General features: G+C 41.2%; 1 long non-coding RNA gene across 1 annotated transcript; it reads left to right on the plus strand.

The window, feature by feature from the left end:
* Positions 1-213: 213 nt before the first annotated feature.
* Positions 214-5,620, plus strand: LOC108530657 (uncharacterized). Its single transcript, XR_001885922.1, has 2 exons — positions 214-345; positions 4,674-5,620. It is a non-coding gene; the product is annotated as an uncharacterized LOC108530657 (long non-coding RNA).
* Positions 5,621-8,503: the final 2,883 nt, after the last annotated feature.

Raw genomic sequence — 8,503 nt, forward strand, 5'->3', positions numbered from 1 at the left:
GTTTTTGTTTTTTAACATCCAAATCCTTCTTGGAGCCCCTTTGCACTCTGTCTCTGGGGAAGGCAGACGGGGCTTCCCTCATCCTCCTTGGTTACCTAGCAACTTGTCTTCTTCCTGACAAGTCACCACCCTGCCAGGATGCCAGCTGATGCGCACACAACAAAGGGAAAGTGGGCGGACACCACCACTCCAGTCTGCTCATAGAGGACCCTCTGCTCGTTATCACTCCAATGAGTGGCTTGCTACGGGCAGGTGCCCCAGATGCCTCTCCCCCCGTAAGCTGGCCACACTGCTTCTCCAGGGATCTCAGAGCGATGGCAGCTTGTCAAGTTCATGAGTCGCTGGGTATGTACTGGGAATTTCAGATTTAATCCCTAATTACATCCAGCTCATCACCTTTGTAATAGGAGCCATAATCATCTTTTCATTGTCATCTTTGAGTCACTGGGGCTGTGTGGAAAACTATATCCATATTCATGCATGTGTTTTCTATTTTGCTACTACATCCTCTTCCTTAGACTTCAAAATGAGGGGGGATTTTCTTTTCTCCTACAAAAGCCTTTATGAAAGAAGGTATTTGCTTAACACTTTCAAGCTTCCCCATTGACATCCTTTGTTTTTTCTCTATACATTCATGGATTAACTACTTTGGGCCCAGCCTTGGTAACCAACTTTAATTTGTCACGGAAAATGTAGATGTTTTTAGGTAGGGCTTATATAGTGAAAAAGTATGGACACAAACTCCCTTCCTGGACCGAATGAGGAAGGAAGATTTCTCAACTTCACTTTCTGTAATCCTAAAAGAAACAGTAGAATAGGAAAGGAGGAAAGGAGAGAGAGATAGAAAGAGAGAAAAATTAACTCCAAAGAAAAAGGCATTCATAGCAATAATACTTATAACAGAGAACAATGGAAAACTACCCAGATGCTTGGCCGGGCACAGTAGCTCATGCCTGTAATTCCAGCACTTTGGGAGGCTGAGGTGGGTGGATCACGAGGTCAGGCATTCAAGACCAGCCTGGCCAACGTGGTGAAATCCTGTCTCTACTAAAAATACAAAAATCAGCCAGGCGTGGTGGTGCGCACCTATAATCCCAGTTACTCAGGAGGCTGAGGCAGGAGAATTGCTTGAACCCAGGAGGCGGAGGTTGCAGTGAGCTGAGATTACGCCATTGTACTCCAGCCTGGGCAACATAGCAAGACTCTGTCACCCCCCACCAAAAAAAGAAAGAAAATTACCCAGATGCCCAATAGGTAAATGGACAATCAGTATAGCAATGCAACAGAAGATAATTAGATCAATTTTATAAATGGCAGCCTATGTAAATGGACCATACAAATAATAGAGATAAGTATTTTAATATATATTTAAATATACACAAGCACACAATATATAAATGTAACTGACATATATTTATAATATAATAATTCAGGGGAAAGGAATCCAAGAGAGATTAAACACACTGGTTAGATTCATGCAAAAATACATTAGACTGTTCAGAAGAATTAAGAACAATATGTGAAAAGATACGAATAGTATAGAACTGTGCTGTCCAATACGGTAGCCACTAGCCACATGTGGTTAACTGAGTACTTGAAATATGGTTAGTCTGAATTGAGATTTAACTGTAAAACTGGATTTCAAAGATGTACCATTAAAATATATATATAAAATATTTCATTATTTATTTTTATCTTGACTACATGTTGAAATGATCTTTTAAATATATTGGATTAACTAAAATATATTACTAGAGTTAATTCCACTTGTTTCTTTCTACTTTTTTTTTTTTTTTTTTTTTGGAGACAGAGTCTTACTCTGTCACCCAGGCTGGAGTGCAGTGGCCGGATCTCAGCTCACTGCAAGCTCCGCCTCCCGGGTGTACGCCATTCTCCTGCCTCAGCCTCCTGAGTAGCTGGGACTACAGGCGCCCGCCACCTCGCCCGGCTAGTTTTTTTTTGAATTTTTTAGTAGAGACGGGGTTTCACCGTGTTAGCCAGGATGGTCTCGATCTCCTGACCTCGTGATCCGCCCGTCTCGACCTCCCAAAGTGCTGGGATTACAGGCTTGAGCCACCGCGCCCGGCCTCTTTCTACTTTTTAATGTGGTTACCAGAAAATTTTAAATTACATATGGTGACTTGCTTTGTGGCTTGCATTGTATTTCTATTGAACAGTGCTGGTTTAGAGTTTAATGTTTACTAGATCCTTTGCTCTACAAAATTACCACAAAACTTCCTGCTTCGTTTGTATTGATGATGTATATGAGTTGTGGAATGTGGAGGGATTTGGAAGCAATATTTCTGCACAGACCAATTCTAGGGTTGGTTTTTGCATACTATAATAACTGTAGACAAATAATGGAAATTGTGACTTCCCCAGGAAGATGGGGACTAGGGGGGAGTGAAGTATGGAGGAAGGGAAAGGAGGCTTGGAAAGGAAAGGAAGAAGGCCACATTCTTGAAAGGTGATAGGATCACTGAAAAAAACTAAATGTGTGGCTTGGCAAGAAGAGGAGGTGGCCTCCTTCTAAGATGTCTCTTGTCACTCTGAAGAAGACTTCCTTCCCAAACCAACTCTTTCCCATTGGGCAGTCAGCTTGGTGTCTTGAAGTTGAGGAAGGCCCTGCTATTAATTGTCCTAGGAGAAAGAGCGTATCCACTAAGATGTGAGTCAATGATCTGTCTTGGGGTGGGATTTATTATTTTCATTATTTGTGTGTTTGATTTTGTTGTTAGAGTTCCTTCCTTAGGACTGTTTGTTGCCCACGGCTTTTAACAAGGTGGATGGGGGTGGTAGTGTGCTGAACAAAGCAGTACTGATGCTGACGACAACACCACAGCAAACAGCAAACAGGACGTGCAGAGCAGGAGACAAACTCGTCTTCCCAACCAACCTTTAGCTGAGGACTAGTCAGGGTGTGTGACTATTATGTTCTAGTAGCTAGGAGAGTCCCAGCATGTGCTCTTAGAGGCTGTTTTGGAGAAGATGAAATAGATAAACTAGGCACATTATTCATCTCAGAGACTCTCTGGACCTGAGAGAGAACAGTAACTGTATTCAGGCCTAATTCCACAGGTGGCTGCCTTGGCGGCCACTCTCTTTACCATGGAAAATGACCCCACGTGGAAACCTGTTGAACTTGGAAAAACCTCTTTGTTTCCAAACAGAAAAAAAAAAAGCACAATATAAAATATAATATTTCTTCTTAAGAAAAAAAATTGTTATTCAACTACTATGTCCCATTTTCCCAATAAACATTAATTGAACTGCTAGTGGGCGCCATTCATCCATTTAACAAATACTGAGCCCCTAGTATGTAGAATATAGTGTAAATGGGACCCTAGACTCTGAAAGAGCCTGAATTCAAATTTTGACTCTACTATTTCCTATCTGGGTGACCATGGAAAATTACTTAATCTCTCTGAGCCTTTCTTCATCTGTAAAGAGGGGAAATAATTAATACATCATTGTTCTGAGATTTAAATGAGTTAATACATAAAACAAATACTTTAAAGTACATAATAGGCCAAGTGTGGTGGCTCACACCTGTAATCCCAGCACTTTGGGAGGCTGAGGCGGGCAGATCACTTGAGGTCAGGAGTTTGAGACCAGCCTGGCCAACATGGTGAAACCTCATCTCTACTAAAAATACAAAAATTAGCCAGGTGTGGTGGTGCATGCTTGTAATCCCAGCTGTTTGGGAGGCTGAGGCACAAGAATTGCTTGAACCCAGGAGGCAGAGGTTGCAGTGAGCCAAGATCATGCCCAGCCTGGGCAACAGAGTGAGACTCTGTCTCAAAAACAAAACAAAACATGTTAAATGCTTACAATGTGGAAAATACTGGCACAGAGTAGGTGCCGTAAAAGTATTTGTGGTTATATGCTAGCTAGTGTCTGATAAGGATACAAAGATGAGCACAACACAAACTTTGCCCTCAAGGAGTCTCCACCTGGTGGCCTTTCACACACACTACTTCACTGAACCTTCACAGCCAGACTGTGAGTTAACATTGTTAATCTGAGGTTCAGACAGATTTTTTTTTTTTCTTTTTTTGAGGCAGAGTTTCGCTCTTGTTGCCCAGGATGGAGTGCAATGGCGCGATCTTGGCTCCCTGCAACCTCCGCCTCTCTGGTTCAAGCTATTCTCCTGCCTCAACCTCCCAAGTGGCTGGGATTACAGCCGTGTGCCACCACACCCAACTAAATTATTATTATTATTATTATCATCATCACCATTATTATTATTTGTACTTTTAGTAGAGACATGGTTTCACCAGATTGGTCAGGCTGTCAGACTCCTGACCTCAGGTGATCCACCCACCTCGGCCTCCCAAAGTGCTGGGATTACAGGCGTGAGCCACCACATCTGGCTGGGTCAGACAGATTAAATTATCTGCCTGAGATCACATAAATAATAAATGGCACGTGTGATTTGGAGCTAGTTTTTCTGACCCTAAGTCCAGGGCTCTTTGTTCAACAGTATGCTGCCTTTTTAGTCTTCCAGAGGCTGAGTCTTAGCTCAGCCTGTGAAGCAGAAGTCTGTAACCCCAAGAGCCTTCATATAGATATTTTCCTTCTGGCAGTATTAGTTAGGGTGTCTAGGGAAGCAAGTAACAGAAAGTCCTGACTTACACAATAAGAAAAATTAATTATCTCACATTTTTACAAAGTCTCAATGTAGGTTGCTGCAAGGTTTGATGCTTTAATGACATCATGAAGGACCCAGATTCATTGCGTCTCTCTGCTCTGCATTCCTCAATGTGTCAGCTTTGTGCCAGAGTCAAAAGATGGCTACACTCCTCCAGGAATTATATGCAGATATAACAACATACCCCAAAAGAAGAGATGGCTTCTCCAGAAGCCTCCCAGGGGACCTTCTCTCATGGCTTATTAGATCAGAGCCCCTCCTTCAACCAATCACTAAAAAGGAAAATGGAATTGCCATGAGTGGCTCAGCAAAATCATGATTTACCCCTGAATGGGAATCAGGACATGTGAAGGAGCATAAACACAAGCACAAAATCAGGGCTCCCACCATTGGTTGCAGAGGCAGCCGACAGTGTCTGCTACAAGTGACATCAAGGCTACATCTATCAAGTGGCATTACTTTAACAAATATTAAAAATAGGGTCCTCATCTCAGTTTAGAAGACAAATTCAAAATCAAAGTAGACTGAAGATGAGGTAAACGGTGACGTTTGCCACACTAGTGGTGAGGCTTTCATAGTTTTGCCCAAACCGGTTTTTATTTTTAGTGCTTGGTTGGGGTCACTGAAACTTCCAAGTTGTCCTAACCAGTTAAAATATTTTAAAACATTATTTGTGGCTGTTTCTCTTTGGGCAGGGCTTTTTGTTAATCACAGAAAACAGGGTAGAAGGTAATAACATATGCAAAGGGTTGTGTAGTAATCAAAGGGAAATGTTATCCTTCCTAGGAGACAGGATTTATGGGATTTCTGGATCTTTTTTGTGTCTGATAGTTGAGGTCTTGACAGCCTTTCAATTGAGGAATACGGTCATGTCTGTTAAACTAATTGTAGCTGTACACTCCACTATATAATTTTACAACATTTCAGCTTCAAATAGAATGGCTTCAATAAACATAAAGCAGACTGACACATCCCAGATTTCTGCAGTTTATTTTACACCAAGAAATTACATTTAGAGATTTCCAGACACATACTATAAATGAAAATTCAACAGGAAGTTTCTTTCATTTCCTCTAGATCTGACCTATATTTCAAAAATATATGAGTGGGCTATAACCAGGAACTTCTTCTCTTGCTCCCATTATTCATACTGTTTTCTGAAGAGTTTTTTTTCTCATCTGTGACTCTAATGGCCATTAAGGGAATTGCAGACATTGGAAGACTATACAACCCTAAGTGAAATGAGTGAAATGGCAAATGTTATCCAGGAGATGGCCAAATTGTATGGTTCTGGGCTACCTATATCCATAATATTAACTAGAAAAGCTAGACCTCCTTTGTGCTCTTAGCAGGAAGTAGATGACACGCATCCTTTTCCATTTATACAACCTTAAATTTTATTTATTTATTTATTTATTTATTTATTTATTTATTTATTTATTTTTGAGATGCTGTTTCACTCTTGTTGCCCAGGCTGGAATGCAATGGCGCAATCTCGGCTCACTGCAACCTCCGCCTCCTGAGTTCAAGCGATTCTCCTGCTTCAGCCTCCTGAGTAGCTGGGATTACAGGCGCCTGCCACCACGCCTGGCTAATTTTTTGTATTTTCAGTAGAGACGGGGTTTCATCATGTTGGGCGGGCTGGTCTCAAACTCCTGACCTCAGGTGATCCACCCACCTCAGCCTCCCAAATTGCTAGGATTATAGACATGAGCCACCGCACCCAGCCAAGCTTAGACGTTTTTAATGTGAGCAGCCGTTTGGTACCTACCTCCCCAGGTCATATACCACCCATCTAAAAGAATAATGTGATGATGAATTAGATCCAGTGTATGTAATTTCTATGGTTTTAATGTATGTGTCTCTTTAAAATTGTTAGAGCTTAAACCTTAAGGCGATAGTGTTAAGGGGTGGAGGCCTTTGGCCGGCGTGATGGCTCACGCCTGTAATCCCAGCACATTGGGAGGCCAAGGCAGGTGGAACATTTGAGGTCAGGAGTTCAAGACCAGCCTGGCCAACATGATGAAACCTCATCTCTATTAAAAATGCAAAAATTAGTCAGGCGTGGTGGCACATGCTTGTAGTCCCAGCTACTCAGGAGGCTAAGGAAGGAGAATTGCTTCAACCCAGGAGGAAATGTTGTAGTAAACTGAGATCCTGCCACTACACTCCAACCTGAAAAACAGAGTGAGACTCTGTCTCAACAACAACAAAAAAAGAGGTGGGGCCTTTAGCAAGTGATTAAGTCATGAGGGCCTCATCCTCGTGAATGAGATTAGTACCCTGCTAAGAAGGCTTGAGGGTACTAGCTAGGCCTTTTGCCCTTCCACCTTCCATGGTGTGAGGATGCAGCAACAAAGTATAATCTTGGAAGCAGAGAGTAAGCCCTCACCAGACACCAGACCTGCTGGCACCTTGATCTTGGACTTCCCAGGCCCAGAAATGTAAGAAATAAATTTCTGTTTTTTATAAATTATCAAGTTACTAAACATGATCTAGTGTAAAAGAACAGCTAGGAGATGGTTGAGGTTTTTGTTGTTTGTTTTTATTAGAGATGGTGTGTCTCATTATGTTGCCCAGTCTGGAGTATAGGGGTTATTCACAAGATAAATCATCACAGACTGCAGCCTTAAACTCCTGGGCTCAGTGATCCTTCCACCCCAGCCTTCCAAGTAGCTGGGACTACAGGTGTGCATCACTGCTGGGCTGGAAGATGGCTGCTTTTTAAGGTCTTGGGTATTTCTGCTTAAAAGTCAACCAGTCAGGCTCTATTTCAGATAATGTGTAGAAACTATGGTGTGCACTAAAACTCACACATAGTCTTGGGTTAAATGAGACATTGCATATGAAATCTCTCACAGTGCACATCATCACATAACAACAACAGTAATAACCACCAACACTCATGCACTCCTTACTACATCCCAGGCACTCTTCTAAGCACTTTAAGTATATTAACTCTTTTTTGATACTCAAAACAACTTTATGAAGTGGGCTCTACCATCTTATAGGTAAGCAAAGAAAGGCTCAAAGTCATATTGTTAAGAAGTGGCGGAGGTTAGATTTGAACCAGTACAGATAGTCACTCAATGCTTCTCTACTAAACTCAATACAATTTGAGCTTCAGAAGGATTTCAATGGCTTACTCATGATCTGGGGATCACACCAATCCTAATTTAATTGATTTAAAGCTTGAATTTCAATCTTTAAAACATTTTTATAGTAAGACATGCATTTTCCTCATAATTCAGTACACAAAATACGCAATACAATACTCACCTTCACAATATGCAATGCACAAGTATTTTCTATTCTTTCCTATTCTGTACCTTTTTTTCAACCTTGTCACAAATAATTAAATTAATTTCTGCAATTTGAAAATCCCTAAAAAAAGATTTTTTTCTCAGCGCAAATATATATATGGGTCAAACATTGATTGACATGATGTGCAGAAAGAAAAAAAAAAAATCTTCATAAGAATTATCACTATTGCCTGATTTCTACCTCCTAAGATAGGCATTAGCATACTAGCAAAATAGTGAATTCATGTCACTCTCTGCAAGCACAAATGCCTCTTTCACAATTGTCATAGTCAAAAAACAATTAGTATACATACAGCACCAAAGTTAAATGTTCTGTCCTTGCAGCAAGATCTCACATTACTGGCCTCTATTCAAATGCCACTCAATGTATCTAACTTAAGGTAGCTAAATAAAAGAAATTCATTTTTTTATTTTTATTTTTTTGAGACGGAGTCTCGCTCCGTTACCAGTCTGGAGTGTAGTAGTGTGATCTCGGCTCACTGCAACCTCTTCCTCCCAGGTTCAAGCGATTCGCCTGCCTCAGACTCCT

This window comes from Rhinopithecus bieti, unplaced genomic scaffold (assembly GCF_001698545.2).
Source record: "Rhinopithecus bieti isolate Rb0 unplaced genomic scaffold, ASM169854v2 scaffold_7985, whole genome shotgun sequence".
Classification (NCBI taxonomy): domain Eukaryota; kingdom Metazoa; phylum Chordata; class Mammalia; order Primates; family Cercopithecidae; genus Rhinopithecus; species Rhinopithecus bieti.